The sequence below is a fragment of the Bufo bufo genome, chromosome 1 (genome assembly GCF_905171765.1).
Source record: "Bufo bufo chromosome 1, aBufBuf1.1, whole genome shotgun sequence".
In the NCBI taxonomy this organism is placed as follows: Eukaryota; Metazoa; Chordata; class Amphibia; order Anura; family Bufonidae; genus Bufo; species Bufo bufo.
The window spans coordinates 807,764,421-807,786,036 of record NC_053389.1 but is presented as its reverse complement, the minus strand read 5'-3'; the positions used below and the strand labels follow the sequence as shown (position 1 = coordinate 807,786,036).

At 43.9% G+C, this 21,616-nt stretch overlaps 2 non-coding genes across 2 annotated transcripts; both read right to left on the bottom strand.

The window, feature by feature from the left end:
* Nucleotides 1-12,029: 12,029 nt before the first annotated feature.
* On the bottom strand, nucleotides 12,030-12,103 carry TRNAI-AAU. Its single transcript has one exon. It is a non-coding gene; the product is annotated as a tRNA-Ile (tRNA).
* A 336-nt stretch (nucleotides 12,104-12,439) lies between these two features.
* LOC120987461 lies at nucleotides 12,440-12,575 on the bottom strand. The gene has a single exon (XR_005776060.1). It is a non-coding gene; the product is annotated as a U8 small nucleolar RNA (small nucleolar RNA).
* Between the last annotated feature and the right edge of the window lie 9,041 nt (nucleotides 12,576-21,616).

Below are 21,616 nucleotides of genomic sequence, written 5' to 3'. Positions count from 1 at the left end.
ACGTCTTACCCAGAGAGGTCCGTAAGGTGTACCTCATCACGCTGGTTAGCACAGCGGAGCCGGCCAAAGCTCCCACTCCGCTGCCCAGAGAGAGCACTCCTTCCCTGCCGTCACCACCACTGGCGATACCTTTGCCAGAGCCACTACAGCCAGGAGTTCTGAGTCCTTCTGCCCCGGCAGGAGTTCCGGATGTGCAGCAGCTCACCGTAGCTTTTACCAGCCTCACTACCCAGACAGCTCCATCACAGCAGTCAGCCTGAACTACAAGATGCAGGAGCGCCCTCTTGTGTTCCTCAACAGTTCCTGCAGTGATGAAGAGGTCACCTGGCAGGATGACCTTGTCCGATGGAAAGCCCACAGGTGGAGTACATTACAGGACTTGCTAAAGAGAGCGGAATAACGGAAAAAGATAGAGAGGATGTTTACTGGAGTAGATGACTTGTCAGAAAGAAGAAAACGCATAAAAACATACAAATAAATTGTGGAGGAAAAAGAGCACAGAGAAAGAGAATTGTATGAAGCCTCCAAGTCTTCTCAGCCGCCTGCTGAAGACAGCACACCTAATATGACTCTATCAGATCCAGCAGCCACTGAAAGTGACCTATCTACCAGTGAAGAGTCCACTTATCCTGCTTCACGCACTCCAGAGCCACCACCGAATCCGGAGCTCTTTGCTATGAAAGACCAAGGGTCCGTACTTTATTGCTGTCCAGAAAGCCTGTCACCTACAAGGGAAAAGCCAAGGCTTATAGAGGATCCTCCAGAAAAGGGTGAAGTTGCAGTTCTAAGTTCTGCCACAGAACGCCACCAGGAGATCGCAGGAGAAGTTTCTGTTAGAGTTACAGCTGCTGAGAGCATACAGTTCAGAGAAGAACTTTTGCGTCCTCAAATATGGGACCCAGGAGGAAGATTTCAAGACTTTCCTGTGAGGAAAACTACCCACTGTGGCAATTACCCACTACCTTGTGTGGATTACAATTAACTCTATCATTCCTGTGGATTACAATTGACTTTTTACCATTTCCAGAGGATTCTACATTAAGCACTTCAAGCAAAAGGACTCAAGTTATATTTGAGCATACTCTTGCACTAATAAATTTGCACTATTTTCTAAAAATGGTTTACTGCAACGTAAAAAGCTTGCAACCAAAGGAAAGACTCAAACGTATACCTGAGCTCTTTGTGATTCATACTGTAATGTTTTTGCACTAATTTCATTACCAGTTTACAGGTTGTGTAACGTTCAAGAATCATATGCCCATTGTGTGTATTCTTTTCCAGGTGCCGCAATGTGACCTCATGCACTTTTTGTGATAATTGCACTTAACTTTGCACTTAACCAGAAATGTAGCAACTTACTGCAGTGTGCCTTACTTTCAGCTCTTGTTCTCTCCCCCCTTTATACGGACTGCCAATCTGGACGCTTAATACTAATGGCCTACACCCGGTGTTATATACCCATAGATACCCAGGGTAGGACCAAGTGGTAAGTCCTGGCAGGTCTAGTTACTCACGGGTAACCCGGCTGCTTCGGGAATGGTTAGAGGAGTTTTTGACTCCTCCTTCCCGTTTGTTATATGTTCAGGATTGCTCCAATCCTGAGGTGTCTTCCAGGAGTTTCATGGGATTATTATACCCTCCTCCTGTGTGTCCCGAGACGCCGGGCCGCTCGCTCTCCTCAGCGCCGCCGGCGTCCCGTTTCTGCGCAGGAGCAAGGACACGCACTCCTTGGTGATAGGGGGCAGGACGGACCGGTCGCGCACGTCTCCTCTGCGCGGCCGGCGTCCTCAGTTTCCACAGCAACTGGGCACTCGGTGCTCAACTGTTCTTCCTAGTGAGGGTCATGTAGCGCTGACCACGTCACATGACCCCAGCTAGCCAGTATTTAACAGGCAGCCTGCTGGCCACAGGTTCTCCTGACTATTCTCTGCTTTATCCCTCTGTACTACGCAGCTCTCTTGGTATTGACCCGGTCCATTCACAATCCGTTATTTGTCTTGTCATTCCTCCTAGCACGTATCCTAAGTTAGGCACTGCCGTCCAGTTGTCCCCTGTCATCAGGACTCGTGAGGCAAGTACGCAGGCCCAGGGGTGAGGGTGGAGCGCAGTGGTCACTATCCTCCCCCCTGTGTGTGTGTGTGTGTGTATGTACGTGACCGTTACACTGTGACTGCCAGAAGTGCATGGAGACGCTAATACCTCCCCTTCTGAGCCTTTGCCTAAGGTATGGCGCCTCAAACCTTAGAGCCATTTTAGCTACCCATAGTCACCATAGTGATCGTGCTATAAGCTTTATATTTAGACTTTGGTGCAGGGAAGGGAATACAGGATAAGGCCACCCTTCCATTTGCGGGCATTTCATTACATAATGGCGGGACTACAGAGTAAAGACAACCCCATGCTTCCTTTGGTGTTCATGGCCAGAACATTTTAAAGTTAGTCAGTAGTGATTGCTTAGTGCAGACCTTGGTTCACTGGTTATATCGAGAAGGAAATTACTGTTGCTTAGGACATCCTACTCATGCGGGCAGGAACCTTGGGTAGCCGTTATATGTTTTGTCTATGTATGTCATATATGTAATACATGCAGCACTTTGTATTTTATTTGGGTACCCCAGAGGTGGTTCCTCTCCCTCCTAAGCATAAGTCCAGGGCGGCTTAACTCGAAGTAAGGGGGAATGTAACACCCCAGAGTTGTTTTACGAAACTCTTTTACCCCGCTACAATCTGTTAAAAGTATTTGCCTTGTCATCTTGTGTAATTTCACATAATATTCTCACAAATGTGCATTGAAAGCCTTGTTACATGTATATTGCTATAATTTCCGTGTTCACCAGCAGGTGGCAGCAATGTGTTAGCAGGGACTTAAGTCAGTTTCAGTTTAGTGTTTCTAAACTGGAATAGTTCATTCCAGTTTAGCTCCCCCCTCTGTGAGCAGAAGTGGGCTGTGCCCATATCCTGCCTCATGGGGAGGGAAGGAAGTTAGTGTGAGTGTGCCAGCCACCCCTGCTAGGGGAAGGCTGTGCAAGTAGGAGCTCCCAGATATAGGTATCCAAAGCCAGGATCTTGTCTTGGATGAGACATTGATCATCATCCCCAGCCTGAGCCCTTGCAGCCTCAGCTGGTAGAAGCAAACAGACAACTCCAGTTACAGGAAGAAGCATACCCTGTGAAGATAGCTGTGAGTACAGACCAGAGACCCAGGAGAAGCCATATTCCTCCTCAGCTAGTCAGTTCCCAAACAGCAGAAGATAGTGCAAAAGCCAAATTCCTGCCACAGTTTAGAGCAACAAGCAGACGTCCTTTCCTGCAAAGCTCCAGGTACATGAGAGAGCAGAAGCATAAATTCCTGCTAACCATTGCCAATACCTGCTAGGACCTAAGACTAAAGCTGTATCTTGCTTGGATGAAAGCTACAACCAGTAAAGACAAGTTTGAACTTTATCCAAGGTCTGGATCTCAATTTCTGCTGCAAATCCCTCTATTACTCCTACTAGCACCACACTAAATTTATTGCAAGTGAGCCAGGATCTAGGAGTGTCAGCCGTACCCAGGTAGGAGACACCGTTGACTCTATTACCACTACCATACAGAGACATTACACCACTCTGGCATTCCTAACCTGGGGCATGAGTTCTAACACCTTGGAGGGCCCTGCGACAGTACCCTGCGCACGCTGCAATTGGTGTCACGAACAAACTATAGACTATTATACCCATTTCCTGACCCACTGCATAATTTGTAGTCCGTGTAACAGTACTACGGTCCTGCTCTATTGCACATTGTCTGAAGAACTGCCACGCCAGGAGCTGGCTCCTTGGAGCTGGCTTTGGTGTGCTCGGTCCCTTGCTGAGTTGGGCAGTAGCAGGCGTACTGTCTAGGGGACGGCCGCTCCGCTTTTGCACCCTGCTCCCTCATCTGCTGTGTTGCTGGCTCTGTGCGATCACTACCTCTTCCTCCGAACTACACAGGTCACTTCTATGACCTTGATTCCATGTGGGGTCGAGGACCTCATCGTCCTCCACATCATCTTCCACCTAGTCTTCACCTCTGACCTCCTTGTCGGTCTGCACAATTTCGAAAGCCTCAGCAGTTGGCACCTGTGTTTCGTCATCATCCGAGACATGCTGCGGTGGTCCTCCCATGTACTCATCTTGAAATATAAGTGGTTGGGCATCGGTGCACTAAATCTCTTCCACATCTGGGGCAGGGCTATGTGGATGGCCCTGGGAAACCCTGCTAGCAGAGTCATCAAAAAGCAGAAGAGACTGCTGCATGATTTGGGGCTCAGACTGCTTGACTGATTTGCAAGGGGGTGAGGTGAAAGAACACCAGTATCTAACGCGTGTATTTCACACTGATAGATGCAGCCAAGGCTGCAAATTTAGTATTTTGCCCAAAATGGGTGTTTTTTTAATAACAGAATATAACACCAGTATCTAACCTGTGTATTTCACATTGACAGATGCAGCCAAGGCCGCAAATTTTGTATTTTGCCCAAAATGGGTGTTTTTTTAAACCCAGAATATTATTGCAGTATTTTTAGTTTGTATGTCACACTAACAAATGCAGCATAGGCCCTAGATGTAGGGTATTGCCCAAAATAAGTGTTTTTTTTAAACCCAGAAAATTATTGCAGTATTTCTCGCTTCAATAAAGATTTATACCTTGTTTATCTGGAGCTGGACCGCAAACGTTTTTTCAAGTATTTCAAGCTTGTATGTAACAACGACAGATGCAGCAAACGCCGCAAATTTAGTATTTTGCCCAAAATGGGTGTTTTTTTAATAACAGAATGACAGTAGTATCTATCGCTTGTATTTAACACTGACAGAGCTGTAAAATTTCACACTGACCAATGCTGCATAGGCCCCAGATGTAGGGTACTGCCAAAAAGGGGTGCTTTTTTAAACCCAAAAAATTATTGCTGTATTTCAAGCTTGTTTTTAACAATGACAGATGCAGCAAACGCCACAAAATTAGGATTTTGCCCTAAATGAGTGTTTTTTTTAATAACAGAATATGACAGCAGTATATAAAGCTTGTATTTCACACTGACAGATGCAGCAAGGGCTGTAAAATTTAGTATTTTGCCCAAAAAGTGTGTTTTTTAAAACCCAGAAAATGATTGCTGTATTTCAAGCTTAAATTGCACACTAACAAATGCAGCATAGGCCCCAGATGGAGGGTATTGCCAAAAATGAGTGCTTTTTAAAACCCCAAAAATTATTGCAGTATTTCAAGCTTAAATTGCACACTGACAAAACCTGCATAGGCCCCAGATGGAGGGTATTGCCAAAAATTGATGCTTTTTTAAACTCAGAATATACAGTATTTTTCGCCCCATAAGACGTGGGGGGAAAATTCCCCTGCGTCTTATGGGGCGAAAGATGCAGACTGTGATGTATCAGCGGGGAGGGAGGACGGGCTGGAGTTTGGGTGCTTGCAGCGGGGCTCGGTGCAGTCACTGTACTCTTACACCGGGCCCCGCCGCTCACAGCAGTGTTTCTAGTAATCAATACTCTGGTAACAGTATTCATTAATAAATTTAACTAAAGTTGTGCTCTCCTCTATATCAGCACTTACTAACAAGCATCTGGAGCAGGCAGAGCGTCTGGCAGCGTTACGTTACTCACTGATGTCGCGCACCTGCTCCTCCCACTTTATGAATGAAGCAGGCGGAGCAGTGAGTGACGTAATGCTGCCAGCCGCTCTGCCTGCTCCGGATGCTTGTTAGTAAGTGCTGTGATACAGGGGAGAGTGCAACTTTAGTTAAATTTATTAAGAGGTTAAGGATCACTGTTACTAGAGTAGTGCTTACTAGAAATACTGCTGTGAGCAGCGGGGGGACACTGTTATGGGGGGTGATCTGTGGATGACACATATATAGCAGTGTCATCCACAGATCCTCCAACCCATAATAGTGCCATCCACAGATCCCCCACCCCATAATAGTGCCATCCACAGATCCCCCACCCCATAACAGTGCCATCCACAGATCCCCCACCCTATAACAGTGCCATCCACAGATGCCCCTCCCCATAAAAGTGCCATCCACAGATCCCACCATTGCCATCCACAGATTCCCCACATAACAGTTCCATCCACAGATCCCCTCCATAACAGTGCGTCATCCACAGATCCCCCATAATAGTGTCATGCACAGACCACCATTAGTTCAAAAGCACACCTTTTGGTTTAAAAAAAAATAATTCTTATTTTTCTCCTCAAAAACTTAGGTGCGTCTTATGAGCCGGTGCGTCTTATAGGGCAAGAAATATGGTAATTGCAGTATTTCAAGCTTCTATTTGACTGTCACAAAAGCACATATGCTGTGCTGGTGCACAGAACTTGCATAAAATGGCCACCGCCGCCCAACTAACTAACAGACAGATAAAGGTTCGTTTTCTGGTTCACTGGGCTCAGGGCAGGGTAAAAAGATTGTGGACTGCACCCAAAAAACATAATCTGGATAGATCGCTGAGTTGACAAGCACTTCAGATTAAAGATTCTGTACTATTCTCTCCCTCACAGCAGCAGCATCCTATCCCTACACTAATAAGAGCAGAGTGATGTGCAGCGCTACGTGACTCCAGCTTATATAGAGGCTGGGTCACATGCTGCACTGGCCAATCACAGCCATGCCAATAGTAAGCATGGCTGTGATGGCTTCTAAGGGCACACAAGTTAAACGCTGGTTGATTGGCTGCTCTGCAGCCTTTCAAAAAGCTCCATTAAATCACCAAACACCGAACCTGAACCCAAACTTTTACTGAAAAGTTCGGGTTCGGGTCCGAGGTCCAAAAATCCTAAATTTCAGTACGAACCCCAACTTTACAGTTCGGGTTCGCTGAACCCTAGACATGGTGTTTAAAAATCCGCCCCAGCAAAATCCGCCTTCCAAAAACCATGCAGCGCTCCTTTTTTTCTGCGCCCTGCCGTGTGCCCTTACATCAGTTTACAACCACATGTGGGGTGTTTCTGTAAACCGCAGAATCAGGGTAATCAATATTGAATTTTGTTTGGCTATTAACCCTAGATGTGTTACAGAAAAAAAAAAATTAAAATGTAAAATTTGCCAAAAAAGTGAATAAAAAAAAATCTTTAATTGTTGTGGAACACCTACAGGGTTAACAAAGTTTGTAAAATCAGTTTTGAATAACCTGAGGGGTGTAGTTTTTACAATGGGGTCATTTATGGGTGGTTTCTACTGTGTAAGCCGCACAAAGTGACTTCAGAATTGCTTCTAAAATTCTAAGCCTTCTAATGTATGAAAAAATGTTTTATTGCATCTACAAAATGATGCCAACATAAAGTACACATATGAGGAATGTTAAGTAATAAATATTTTAAGAAGTATCAATTTCTGTTTTAAAAGCAGAGAAATTGAAATTTAGAAAATTGCAAATTTTTTAAGTTTTTGGTAAATTTGGGATTTTTTTCATAAATAAAGGTGAAATATATTGACTCAGCTGTATGACTGTCATGAAGTACAATGTGTCATGAGAAAACAATCTCAGAATTGCTTGGATAAGTAAAAGCATTCCAAAGTTATTACCACATAAAGTGACACAGGTCAGATTTGCAAAACAATAGCCTGGGCTGGAGGGTGCCCCCACACACAGAGATTTTTTGGGACGCACTCTTAGCGTCCGGCCACTGTTAGCGCATCGCACATCCCACCGCTGATCAGCTTCGGACGGCTGATCATCGACTTTGAATCTTTTTTTTATTTCAAATTTTTTGGGCTTTTTTAAATTTATTTGTTTTATAAATTTTTTCTGTTCGTTTTAGGGATAAGTACGCGAACACCCATGCCCCCACACACACGCAGACTAAATAAAGGTTTCCACACATGCACACATACACTCCCCTATGGCCCGCCGGATGTTCTCGGCCGAGGAGGCATACGGCCAGCTTGCCTCCGACTCCTAGAGCCCCAGTGAGGACGAGGATGACCCCACTTTCCTTTTGTCATCCACGTCCTCCTCATCATCTAGCGATGATGATGAGCCCCCAAGGCGGTGCAGACGCCGCTAGGCGGAGCAGAGGACTGCCATGCCAGGGACCCTGTGGCCCACACTAGTACGAGCAGCTCTGGGGCTCGTACTAGTTTTCCGGCCCACCAGTTAAGTCCACCGGAGCCCCCTACCGATGAACTTGCATGGTGTACCCTAGAGCATTTTCAGCCTGTGATTCCTGATTTTATTGGCCAACCAAGAATCCAGATTCCCACAGTGGGCTTCACTGAATATGACTATTTTAGTCTTTTTTTCAGTGACCACTTTGTGAATCTGATGGTGGAGCAAACGAACGTGTTCGCCAAAACAGTTCATTGCTCAACACCCGGGCTCCTTTTTGGCTAGGGCCGGTGGCTGGACTCCGGGCAGTGCAGCCGAGATGAGGATGTTTTGGGGCCTCGTGCTGCACATGGGCCTAGTCAAAAAAAACAGTGTCAGGCATTACTGGAGTGGGGACGTCCTCTACCAGACCGCACTTTACAGTACGGCCATGACACGTACCCGGTTTGAGGCCATCTGGAAATGCCTGCATTATGCAGATAATGCAGCATGTCCTCCCCAAGGTGATCCTGCCTATGACTGCCTGTACAAAATGACCGCCTATGTACCTGGAAGGGAGGACGCGGTTGATGAGTCTCTCATTGCTTTCAAGGGGAGACTCATTTTCCACCAGTATGTTCCCTCTAAGCAGGCGAGGTATGGCGTGAAGCTGTACAAACTTTGTGAGAGTACCTCAGGGTACACTTACAAGTTTCGTGTGTACAAGGGGCGAGATTCTTATATTCAATCCCCAGAATGTCCCCCCATTCTGGGTGTTAGCGGGAAACTTGTGTGGAACCTTATGCACCCACTGCTAGATAAGGGTTACCACCTGTACGTGGATAACTTTTATACTAGTATCCCCTTGTTCCAGTCTCTCACCGCCAGATCCATGTCCGCTTGTGGGACCGTGCGGTCTGAAGTCACTTTGTGAGGCTTACATAATAGAAACCACCCAAAAATGACCCCATTTTAAAAACTACACCTCTCAAGGTATTCAAAACAGTTTTTCAAACTTTGTTAACCCTTTAAGTGTTCCACGAGAATTAAAGGAAAATGGAGATGAAATTTCAGAATTTCACTTTTTTGGCAGATTTTACATTTTAATCCAATTTTTCTAGTAGCAAAGCAAGGGTTAACAACCAAAAAAACCTCAATATTTATTACCCCGATTCTGCGGTTTACAGAAACACCCCACATGTGGTCGTAAACTGCAATATGGCCACACGGCAGGGCGCAATACGAAAGGAACACCATATGGTTTTTAGAAGGCAGATTTAGCTGAACTGGTTTTTAGATGCCATGTCCCATTTGAAGCCCCTCTGATGCACCCTTACAGTAGAAACTCAAAAAAGTGACCACATTTTGGATACTACGGGATAAGGTGCCAGTTTTATTGGTACTATTTTGGGGTACATATGATTTTTAAATGCTCTATATTACGTTTTTCGTGAGGCAAGGTAACAAAGAAATTGATGTTTTGGCACCGTTTTTATTTTTAACAACATTCATCTGACAGGTTAGATCATGCGCTATTTTTATAGAGCAGGTTGTTATGGACGCAATGATATCAAATATGTCTACTTTATATAATGTTTATTTCAGTTTTACATAATAAAGCATTTTTTAATACAAAAATTAGGTTTTTGTATCTCCATTTTCTGAATGCCCTATTATTATTTTTTTCATCCGATCGGGGCTCGTTTTTTGCAGGAAGAGTTGACGTTTTTATTGGTACCATTTTTGGGTACATATGATTTTTTGATCATTCATTATTACACTTTATAAGGCAAGGTGACCAAAAAATTGGTTGTTTTGGCGCAGTTTTTATTTATTTATTTTTACTGCGTTTACCTAAGGGATTAATTAGGTCATGTGAGTTTTTTATAGAGCAGATCGTTACGGACGTGGCAATACCTAGTATGTCTATGTTTTTTTATTTATATAGGTTTTAAACAATAATTGCATTTTTGAAACCGAAATAATGATATTTTAGTATGTCCATTGTCTGGGAGCCATAGCTTTTCTATTTTTTGACCAATTTTTATTTTTTTGCACTGTTTTTTTTTTACGGTGTTTACCTGATGGGTTAGGTCATGTGATATTTTTATACAGCTGGTTGTTACGGATGTGGCGATACCTAATATGTCAACTTTTTTTTATTTATTTCACTTTAGCAGTTTTGAAGCAAAAAATAATCATATTTTCTGAGAGTGATTTTAATTTAAATTTTATTAAAACCACTTTTTAAACTTTTTTTTTAACTTTATTTGTGATGTTAACTTTTGTGGGTCTGATCCCCTCTGCAATGCATTACAATACATCAGAATTTTAATGCATTGCCTGTTAGTGTATTACACAGAGTCATACACAAACAGGTGCCTAGGAGACCGGGCCTGAGGCTGGATTTCCTGGTCACCCGTAGAAGGCAGGTCCCGATGCACGGCATCGGGCTGCCTTCTGACACATCCAGTCCCCACCATAGCAGCGCGGGGACTAGATGCGCTCCCTCACCCGACATAAACCCCTTTTAACGCCGCGGTCAGCGTGGACCGCGGCATAAAAGGGGTTAATCCGCCGGCATCGGCTTTAACAGAGATGCTGGCGGATATAGCAGGGGCCTGGCTACCATGGACTGCCGGGCCCCTGCAGTGATCGCGCATGCACTGCTCCGGTACCCGCCCGATCACCATGATGTACTATTACGTCAAATTGCAGGAACACAGAGGCTTCCATGACGTACTAGTATGTCATGTGTCGGGATGGGGTTAAAAACTGTCAAATTTGTCTTTCCAAATTACGGATTTTAAAAATCACAAACAAATAGGTGACATTTAATCACATATAACTTTATTATTTAGCAGTTTTGGAGACATTTGGGGCATCTGTGGGGATGACACTGTTATGGGCCTCAGTGGATGACTCTGTTATGGGGGGGAACGGGGGAAGGAAAGAGAAGAACTTGTGGAGGGGCCAGGGGGTGTACTGCAGCCAGCCAGTCCTCCTTTCACACAGTAATTATTAACCCCTTTCTGCAGTCCCCTGAGGGGTTAATAACTACTGTAAAGGGCCTTTCACAATAGTTATTAACCTCTCTCAGCCGTCCCCCATTCACAGTAGTTATTAACCTCTTTCAGCAATCCCCGGCAGCACAGACCAGTTAGTAGTACCTAATTTCCCCCCTACCCTAGTTATTACAGTCAGTCCCCCACTACTCCCCCCATGAACAAACTTCCCCTCAGCCCTTTCAGTTTCAGCAATCTCCATTCCACGGTTACAGCAAAGTCTCAGTCTCAGTCTAAGACCAAGTTGACAGTGACACTAAAGCGCAGCTGCGCTCCTGAGAGTCCTGAGACTGAGTCTGTTCCTCTTTCTTGGAGCTGCTCCTTCCTTCCACTTCCCGCCGTATCGCGCGCCTGCAAACCAGAATTGACTGGTCTTGCAGCGTGTGACGTCAGAACGCTCTGCACAGTGACTTGATATGAATGATCGGATCATGTGAGTATATGGGCGATCGGAAGCCCTCTCTCGCACTAGATTCTCGGGGGGAGCAATTGACTCGTTGCCCCCCCCCCCCCTGGATCCACCAGTGCTCACGACCTTTCCAACGTGTAGCTGGCGGGGAGACAGGCTGAGCGCTTAACCTGAAATATGTGATAGGTGATGTGCCGGGCCGCACTCCATAGGTAAAGTGAGGCGGAGGCTTCCACCCAGCAGTGAGCCCGGTGATATCACCAGCACTAATGGGCCAGCTTGTAAAACGGCTAGGGCAGCGCTAAAGCCCGGCCATTAGAGCTGTGACGTTGCCGGAAACATTGCTAGGCGGAAGCCTCTGTAAAAAAATATACAGCGCAGGGCAAGCAAGAGCATCAGAGTATGAAATGCTCCGATGCTAATATAAGGGCCTGAAAACGGTGGTATTTCTGGTTTTAGCTCTGAACCCAGACAACCCCTTTAAAAGAAAACCAATGGCCCGTACGGGGATCGAACCCGCGACCTTGGCGTTATTAGCACCACGCTCTAACCAACTGAGCTAACCGGCCAGCTGTCTGCCTAATGGGATCTCCCACTTTATTATCTGGTCACATGATCTAGGAGGAAAGCACAACCCCATTATCTGATCACATGATCCAGGAGGAAAGCGCAATCCCCATTATCTGGTCACATGATCCAGAAATAATGCACAATCCCCATAATCTGATCACATGATTCAGTAGGAAAGCACACACCCCACAGCAGGTCTGAGACACAGTCCCTGTAATGACCATTCACAGGAGACATTTCTATTACACTAACCCCACAGTCGTCAGACAGTAACCATGACAACACCCCCTTCCTCTGCTCTTTTACACACTGATATGATCACCAGCAGGCTTGGGCTCAGAATGTCACACACCCCAAGTTGTCGGTTCAGGGCAGTGTCGGAGTTCGGTGTAATCGCACACTCAGCCTCCTCCATTCATCATGTCTGTTTCTCCCAGAGGAGGAACAGGTAAGGATTGACCTCACTGACAATACCCCCACACCACTCCCAGCAGCCGCCGCCCGTCCCGCGCTCTTCATCGACCTCAGGGCGAGGACACCGCATCGCTCTCACCTCTGTACGATAGAGTCACAATGAGCGCGGGCTGCGGTCACGTGACGCCTCGGTCGCCAACGTTACAAACCGACACTCTCTCTCTCCTGACTCGGCTAATAAAGACCTATTGAAAACGTTTCATTTTGTTCAGCAATCGCTTCGCCCATAATGCACTGCGACTTGTGATTTGCATATAGTCTTTACGCGTTGACGTCAGTAAAGGGCATTACGTCGCTGCACTGACCATTTGGCCATATTACAAGAGGGCATCTCTAGGTCACAGCGTCCTTCCGCCATATTAGAGAAGGGCATGATTCCTGTTATGTGACTGAGAAGTATATTCGGCCATCTTATAAAAGGGCATTCGTTTCTATAGGGACTTGCAGCAGAGCGGCTTCTTTAGGACACTTAGAAACATAGAAACATAGAATGTGTCGGCAGATAAGAACCATTTGGCCCATCCAGTCTGCCCAATATACTAAATACTATGGATAGCCCCTGGCCCTATCTTATATGAAGGATGGCCTTATGCCTATCCCATGCATGCTTAAACTCCTCCACTGTACTTTCAGCTACCACTTCTGCAGGAAGGCTATTCCATGCATCCACTACTCTCTCAGTAAAGTAATACTTCCTGATATTACTTTTAAACCTTTGCCCCTCTAATTTAAGACTATGTCCTCTTGTAGCAGTTTTTCTTCTTTTAAATATTCTCTCCTCTTTTACCTTGTTGATTCCCTTTATGTATTTAAAAGTTTCTATCATATCCCCTCTGTCTCGTCTTTCTTCCAAGCTATACATGTTAAGGTCCTTTAATCTTTCCTGGTAAGTTTTATCCTGCAATCCATGTACCAGTTTAGTAGCTCTTCTCTGAACTCTCTCCAAAGTATCAATATCCTTCTGGAGATATGGTCTCCAGTACTGAGCACAATACTCCAAATGAGGTCTCACTAGTGCTCTGTAGAGCGGCATGAGCACCTCCCTCTTTCTACTGGTAATTCCTCTCCCTATACACCCAAGCATTCTGCTAGCATTTCCTGCTGCTCTATGACATTGTCTGCCTACCTTTAAGTCTTCTGAAATAATGACCCCTAAATCCCTTTCCTCAGATACTGAGGTTAGGACTGTATCACTGATTTTATATTCTGCTCTTGGGTTTTTACGTCCCAGGTGCATTATCTTGCACTTATCAACATTAAATTTTAGTTGCCATATTTTTGACCATTCCTCTAGTTTCCCTAAGTCCTTTTCCATTTGGTGTATCCCTCCAGGAACATCAACCCTGTTACAAATCTTTGTGTCATCAGCAAAAAGACACACCTTACCATCGAGGCCTTCTGCAATTTCGCTGATAAAGATATTAAACAATATGGGTCCCAGAACAGATCCCTGAGGTACCCCACTGGTAACAAGACCTTAGTCTGAATATACTCCATTGACTACAACCCTCTGTTGCCTGTCCCTCAGCCACTGCCTAATCCATTCAACAATATGGGAGTCCAAGCCCAAAGACTGCACTTTATTGATAAGCTTTCTATGTGGGACAGTATCAAAAGCCTTACTAAAGTCTAGATAAGCGATGTCTACTGCACCTCCTCCATCTATTATTTTAGTCACCCAATCGAAAAAATCAATAAGATTAGTTTGACATGATCTCCCTGAAGTAAACCCATGCTGTTTTTCATCTTTCAATCCATGGGATTTTAGATGTTCCACAATCCTCTCCTTAAGTATGGTTTCCATTAATCTCCCCACTATTGATGTCAGGCTTACTGGCCTATAGTTGCCCGATTCCTCCCTACTACCTTTCTTGTGAATGGGCACAACATTTGCTAATTTCCAATCTTCTGGGACGACTCCTGTTGCCAGCGATTGGTTAAATAAATCTGTTAATGGTTTTGCTAGTTCAACGCTGAGCTCTTTTAATAGCTTTGGGTGTATCCCAACAGGCCCCTGTGACTTATTTGTATTAATTTTAGACAGCTGACTTAGAACCTCTTCCTCTGTAAAGACACATGCATCAAAAGATTCATTAGTCTTCTTTCCTAACTGAGGTCCTTCTCCTTCATTTTCCTTTGTAAAAACTGAACAGAAATATTTATTGAGGCAGTCAGCTAGTTCTTTATCTTCTTCTACAGAAATCGAGACTCATCAGACCAGGCAACATTTTTCCAGTCTTCAACAGTCCAATTTTGGTGAGCTTGTGCAAATTGTAGCCTCTTTTTCCTATTTGTAGTGGAGATGAGTGGTACACGGTGGGGTCTTCTGCTGTTGTAGCCCATCCGCCTCAAGGTTGTGCATGTTGTGGCTTCACAAATGCTTTGCTGCATACCTCGGTTGTAACGAGTGGTTATTTCAGTCAACGTTGCTCTTCTATCAGCTTGAATCAGTCGGCCCATTCTCCTCTGACCTCTAGCATCCACAAGCCATTTTTGCCCACAGGACTGCCGCATACTGGATGTTTTTCCCTTTTCACACCATTCTTTGTAAACCCTAGAAATGGTTGTGCGTGAAAATCCCAGTAACTGAGCAGATTGTGAAATGCTCAGACCGGCCCGTCTGGCACCAACAACCATGCCACGCTCAAAATTGCTTAAATCACCTTTTCTTTCCCATTCTGACATTCAGTTTGGAGTTCAGGAGATTGTCTTGACCAGGAGCACCCCCCTAAATGCATTGAAGCAACTGCTATGTGATTGGTTGACGAGATAATTGCATTAATGAGAAATAGAACAGGTGTTTCTAATAATTCTTTAGGTGAGTTTATATAGAGGTAAGTGTCTGTCGGTAAAGCATCTCACTACTCACTAACAAATGAGTTTACATTATTCCTAGGCGCAGAGCCCAGCCGCACTCCATTTTTAACCATTTTTCTTCCCGTTTTATACCTTTTATAATAAGAATGAAATAAATAGTACATTTTAAATCAGAACAGAAATGGGAATCTACTAGCCTTGGGTTATTTGAAGTGAAACACAATAGACACCCACACATACACTGCATGCCAAAATCCAGGTGTTTACAAGCCATTAATCTATCTATGAGATACTATACAATAGCTGCATTTTATACTATGATATACTCAATTTTTTTTTTATCGAAAGCCCAAAGTCGTGCTCTCACCTCGTGCAACAAAATCGTGCAGCGTGCCACACAAAAATCGTGCACTGGGTCGCGGTCTATCGCAGCCCCTCTCCGAAGAGAAGAGCCCCCCACAAACCATTCCCAATCCCTCCGGGGCCGTTAAGCTCCTGCAAGGGACTGGGACAAGTGGCAACCCTCAGCCGGAGCCAAGGGTACGCCCATTTATGCTCCCGGCTTTCGCCTAGGCTGCCACCCAAGGCGTCAGCCAGGAGCTTCAACAAGGTCTGGACTCTCCCCGGAGGGAGAGCCCAAGGGGTTTGGCAGGGGGGTGAGGAACCAAGATGGCCGCACACACCCCCCCTAGACCTCAAGGAGGGGGTACCCGTTAGGGCGCCGCAACCCTTGAAAATCCTAGTGAACACACAACGTGTAAAAGTGCACACAGTGACATAGAAAATAAATAAGTAAAATGTTTTGCCCTTAAGGCCCGGACATTCGGCCGGAATTATAAGAATTCCTCGTATCTTCAAGGCCGAAGCCGAGCAAATAGAGGTGTGTGCTAAAATTGTGAGAAAGAAAAGTGCTGTGCAAATGTGCCATCACTCAGTGGGCCGGACTGAACCCGTGAGTTTAGGCACCCCAGGGGCACCACCCCCCGGGGCACTCGCACTTTGGGCTTTCAACACAACTCAACCTAAATGGCATCGATCCAGCAGAGCTCAGAGGTAGCTTCACATGGGATTCTCGGTACTCCCCCCATGCTCCGCCACCCAGGGTTGCTGTGTGGTTCTCCGTTCCGCTCGACAACCATGGCAAGCCATTGAAGGAGTACAGCCTGGAGCGTAGCTCTACAGGACTGAAGAACAGATTTTTTAAGTTGACTATCCCTTTGCAGGGACGCCATATTTATTAAAAGCATTTATAAAATTTTAACAATTGTCACATAAATACAGAAGAAAATAAATAAATACATAATCAAAGAATGGCATTAAAATGAATAAAATTATCTTATATTACAGAATTCCATTCACTTAAAAACCATTTATTTTCTACCGCAGTATTAACTTTTTTCTCAATTAAAAGATAAATATACATTTCACTAAAACAAAACCCCAGAACATCGTTGACGGATAAAACCTCTCTTTTAAAAACTAAAATATTTCTAGCCTTCCAGAGGGCTTCTTTTGCACAGTTCATCGTCTTCCATGCCACAGCCTCTTGGCAGGCTGTTGGGCATTCCAAAAGACCATATAAAATCATATCATAAGTAAAATCTCTCCGGCCTGCCATCTTCCTTAAAAGTGGGAGCACTCTTCTCCAGAATTCCTGGGCAAACGGACATGACCACAGTAGATGTTGAACTGTCTCTTCTTGTTGACAATTATTCCTCGGACAGATGGCAGACCTTACATAGCCTCTTCGGTATTGGAATGCCCGGCATGGAAGACACTGATGAACACAATTCCACGCCAAATCTTTCTGGGAATTAAAAAGATAAGAGATGTTAATAATTTTCCAAATTTTTTTGCATTTATCTTCTCTAAAATTCTTTATATCACAGGTTATCTCCTTCATTTTTATTTCTTTTATTAACTGTTTGCTGTTTTTAAGCTCATTTATATTTTTCTTCTTCAAATTAAAAGTTGACACTATCTCTTCTAAAATCTTATAACTTACTGGCAAATTAAAAGCATAAGGAACTGATAAAATAGTTTTAAACCAATTAAACTTACGCATAAAAAAAACAGTATCAAAACGAACATAATAAGACCAATAGTGTTCTTTAAAAAGAGCATTAAAACAGAAACTAAAAATTTTTATCAATAAAAATCTCTTAAAATCTGGAAAATCTTTGCCGCCTTTTCCTTGGATTTTCATGACGTCTTCTCTTTTCAACTTCTCCATTTTTGAATTCCAGAAGAAGGTAAAACAGCTTTTATTAATTTTCTTCAATATATTCATGGGAGGGGGAAACACCATACTTAAGTATAATAAAAGGGGAAGAATGATCATCTTAATAATTAAAACTTTCCCCTCCATTGTGAGTTTCCTCATATTCCACATGTTTATTTTTTGATTTACCTTCTTTTCCACCATGCCCCAACTAAAAAAAACATTATTAGACTCACTGAAGGAGACACCTAAAATGGTAATAAAATCAGACACAGGGATATTAATATCATGTAAAACCATACTTCCAATATTTAAAATGTTATTCTTGTTAAAGTTCGCTTTAAAACCAGAAGCACTACAAAAGGACTGAACATGCTCTAAGGCTTTCCGGAGTGATTGGGCGTCCCTGAATAAAACCGCCACATCATCCATATACCCCACTGCTTTGGCCTCTAGTCCCCTTCCACCGGGCAAGGGCACTCCGCGTATCGCCTTATCTGTTCACAGCTTACATAAGAGAGGCTCCAATGCGCAAATAAAAAGCAGTGGGGACAAGGGACACCCCTGTTTCACTCCGGAGTCTAAAATTACTTCCTGTGTCTTGAACCCATTAATTAACATTTTACTTGTGCATTTATTATAAAATGCTTTAAGAGACAATAAAAACCCCTCAGGTATACCCATTTTTTCTAAAACCTTAAAAAGATAAAAATGAGATACTCTATCAAACGCCTTCTCGAAGTCAATAGATAAAATGGCTAATTTACCTTCTCTTGACTTAGTATCATCAATACAATCTTTAATAAGGTTCAGGTTATCCCATATGCTTCTTCCTGGGATTCCACAGACTTGATTAAAATGAATAATTTTAGAAATTACCCCTTTTAACCTATTGGCGCAGATTTTTGCCATGATCTTATAGTCTGTGTTAAGAAGGGTTATTGGTCTCCAATTCTTCAAATCTGCCTTATCACCTTTCTTATACAATAAGGAGACCTCACCCTTCCTCCAGGATTTAGTTAAAACATTTGAATAAAAAACCTCACTAAAAAGACTAAAAAGATCATCTTTTAAAAGGTCATAAAATTTAACATAAAATTCTATGGGTATACCGTCGGGGCCGGGTACCTTACCCGTCTTAAAACTCTTTGTTGTCTCTAAAACCTCCTGCTCCGTTAAATCTCGGGATAAAATCTGTTGTAAGGCAGGATCTAAAACCGCAGTGACCTCCTTCAGTGAGTCCTGTAAAATAGACTGATCCACAGACTTTACATTAAAAAGTTCAGAATAAAAACAATGTACTTTATGTAAAATGCCTTGTATTTCCTTGACTCCGTCTATTTCATTAATAGCTTCTTTTTTATTATTAATTTTTTTTAAAGAAATATCTAGAGCATTTCTCGTTCTTTTCTATGTGTTTAACTCTGGATCTAAAAATTTATTCTTTTCCTTTTTGCTCTATACATTTTGTAATTTCTTTCCTAAGATTTTCTATATCATTCTTTACATCCATACCATTGTCTCAGAATTTATACAAGGTTTGTAAACGGGTATTGAGATCTTTAAAGGAGTCCTTCTTCTCTCTTGCTTTCTGGGTACTTTTATTTATGAAAAAACTTTTTATTTTTTTCTTCATTTTCTCCCACCAGCTACTAATAGAAATATTTGGACTCCTTACCCGTTTACATCTCATATAAAAACTTTTAAAATCAATAATAGTCTGTGGATCGTCTAAGAGAGACGATTTTTTACCAGGAACCTTAATAAAATTATGTTTAATAATAAATAATAAGATTTTGTGGTCTGAAAAAACATTGGTTAAAAGCTCACATTTAAAAGGCAGTAGCTGATCATTACAAAAAATAAAATCTATTCTTGAACTGCAGTTAACATTACTCCAGGTAACGCCGGCAACCTCTGGGGCATCTTTATTACATTCTTTATAGACGTCAAGGAGTTTAAAATCATCAACCAGATTCTTCAACATCCCAGAGGTTTTGTCATAATTCCTGCTGGTAGATGAAGTTTGCCGGCGTTCCCCTTTCATAATACAATTAAAATCTCCTGCAACAACACATGGTTCAGAGGTGTTGATAAAAACAGATAAAATTTCTAGCATGTCAGCTCTTTCGTTCTTATCAGGAGAACCATAAAAATTTAAAAACTGCCATTTAATACCATTGATAAAAGCTTTGACCAATAAAATCCTACCTGGTAAAATTTCATTAAAATCATCAATTAAAACGTTCCCTTTAAAAAGTATGGCGACCCCACCTGACCTGGACTCGTTGGATCCAGACCAGATGGATGGTCCGTGTTGCCAATCTTCTTTATAGCTTTTGTATGAGCTTGTATGGGGAATGCCACATTCCTGCAAGAAAAACACGGATGCTGTCATTGTGGTTAAAAAATTAAAAAGAGCAACCCGTCTATGTTTAGACTTGACGCCCCTCACATTGAGGGAAACTCCCTTTATTTCAGTATCCATGATATTCATCAGGAGGAGTCAGCATGTCCAGAAAACTCATTTACACTTCCATTCCCGCCCTCTTCCGACCCAATCGTTATAAGGGAGCCTTCCGGAGAGGAACTTCCGTCACTCAGGCAGGAGCCTGCAGTTATGCTCGGATAATCGGGCAAGCCAGCCTCTGATAGCTTCACCTGGGTCCCCATACCTTGACCATTTAGATCCTCATCGATTGTGTCGGGTGGGTCACCGACTGGATCCGTTGCTCCCCCCTGGCTCTGGGAGGTCCCAGGCCTCTCAGGGGAAGGCTGCGCACAAGGCAGGGAATCGGACGCCTCCAGGGAGGCACTCGCCTCCCCAACCACCTTATCCGGCGGGGGGGAGGCAGCCGGAGGAGCCACGTCCGCCTGATTGTGATGGCCGGACGTTTCCATCGGCTCCTCCTTCTCCCTATCCGGAGAACGCCCTTTTTTTCCCCGCCTCTTTTTCCCTTGGATCTCCCACACACCTTCTTCCGGATAGTCATCAGGCTTAGGGGACCCAGATTGCGGAGTTTGTCTGGACTCCCCTGAACGACCGCTCTTTTGGGGAGTTCCAGACTTTTTAAGCCTTGCCACTATCTCCGCTTTGCGCTTGGCATTCCGCCTCTCCTTCGCATCTGTGGGATCACCCGAGCAATCCTGCTCCATATCATCGGCCTCGGCCCCCGCATCACTTGCATCAGGGGCCTCGGTCTCCTGCCTTACCTCTGCTTCCATTGCTTGTTCCTCTCCTTGAGGGCGGGTCTGGTCAGCTGACTCCTGTGGGGGCGTCTTAGGTCGCTCTTCCTTTCTGTGGGGACAAAATCTGTATAGATGCCCAGTGCGCTGACAAAAGGTAAATTTTTTTGCATTGGGACATTCTTTATTACTGTGTTGAGTGCTCCCACAATTTCTGCACTGGGCATCACAATTCTCATTTGTATGTCCGTATACCCCACAGAATTTGCAGAAATTAGGCATTCCCGTAAAGAAGAGGTCGCCATTAATTTGACCTAGTTTAAAACGGGCAGGTGGTAATTTAATTCCAGAGGAAAAGGCGGCATCTTTAATAAAAGTCACTAAAAATTTCCATTTAGATGTCCATATTCCACACTCGTTCATAACCTTCCCCATAAATTGGACCTCCTTAAAGTACAAGGATAAAAACTTCTCCAGCTCTTTCTGGTCCACATAAGGGGAATACATCTTAATCACAACGAGCTTTTTCTCGTCGAAAGCATGCTCAATGATGCGGGCACGCCCAAGCCTGGGATGATCCTTTATTTTCTCAGCTTGTTTTAAAGCATCACGGAAAATGCCGTCTCCCCCCAGAGTAACATCGTAAATGGCTTGCTTGGGGTAGTCTTGGATGGCGAGAATCTCATGCTTCCAGACCCGCAAAAGATCTCCCAACACCGTCTCCACAACATAGCGCAACGCCTCCGTCTTTTTGTCCATAAGGACGCCTCCAGCGAGGAAAATCCTCACTGAGTTTTTCAGTCTGGCATACTCC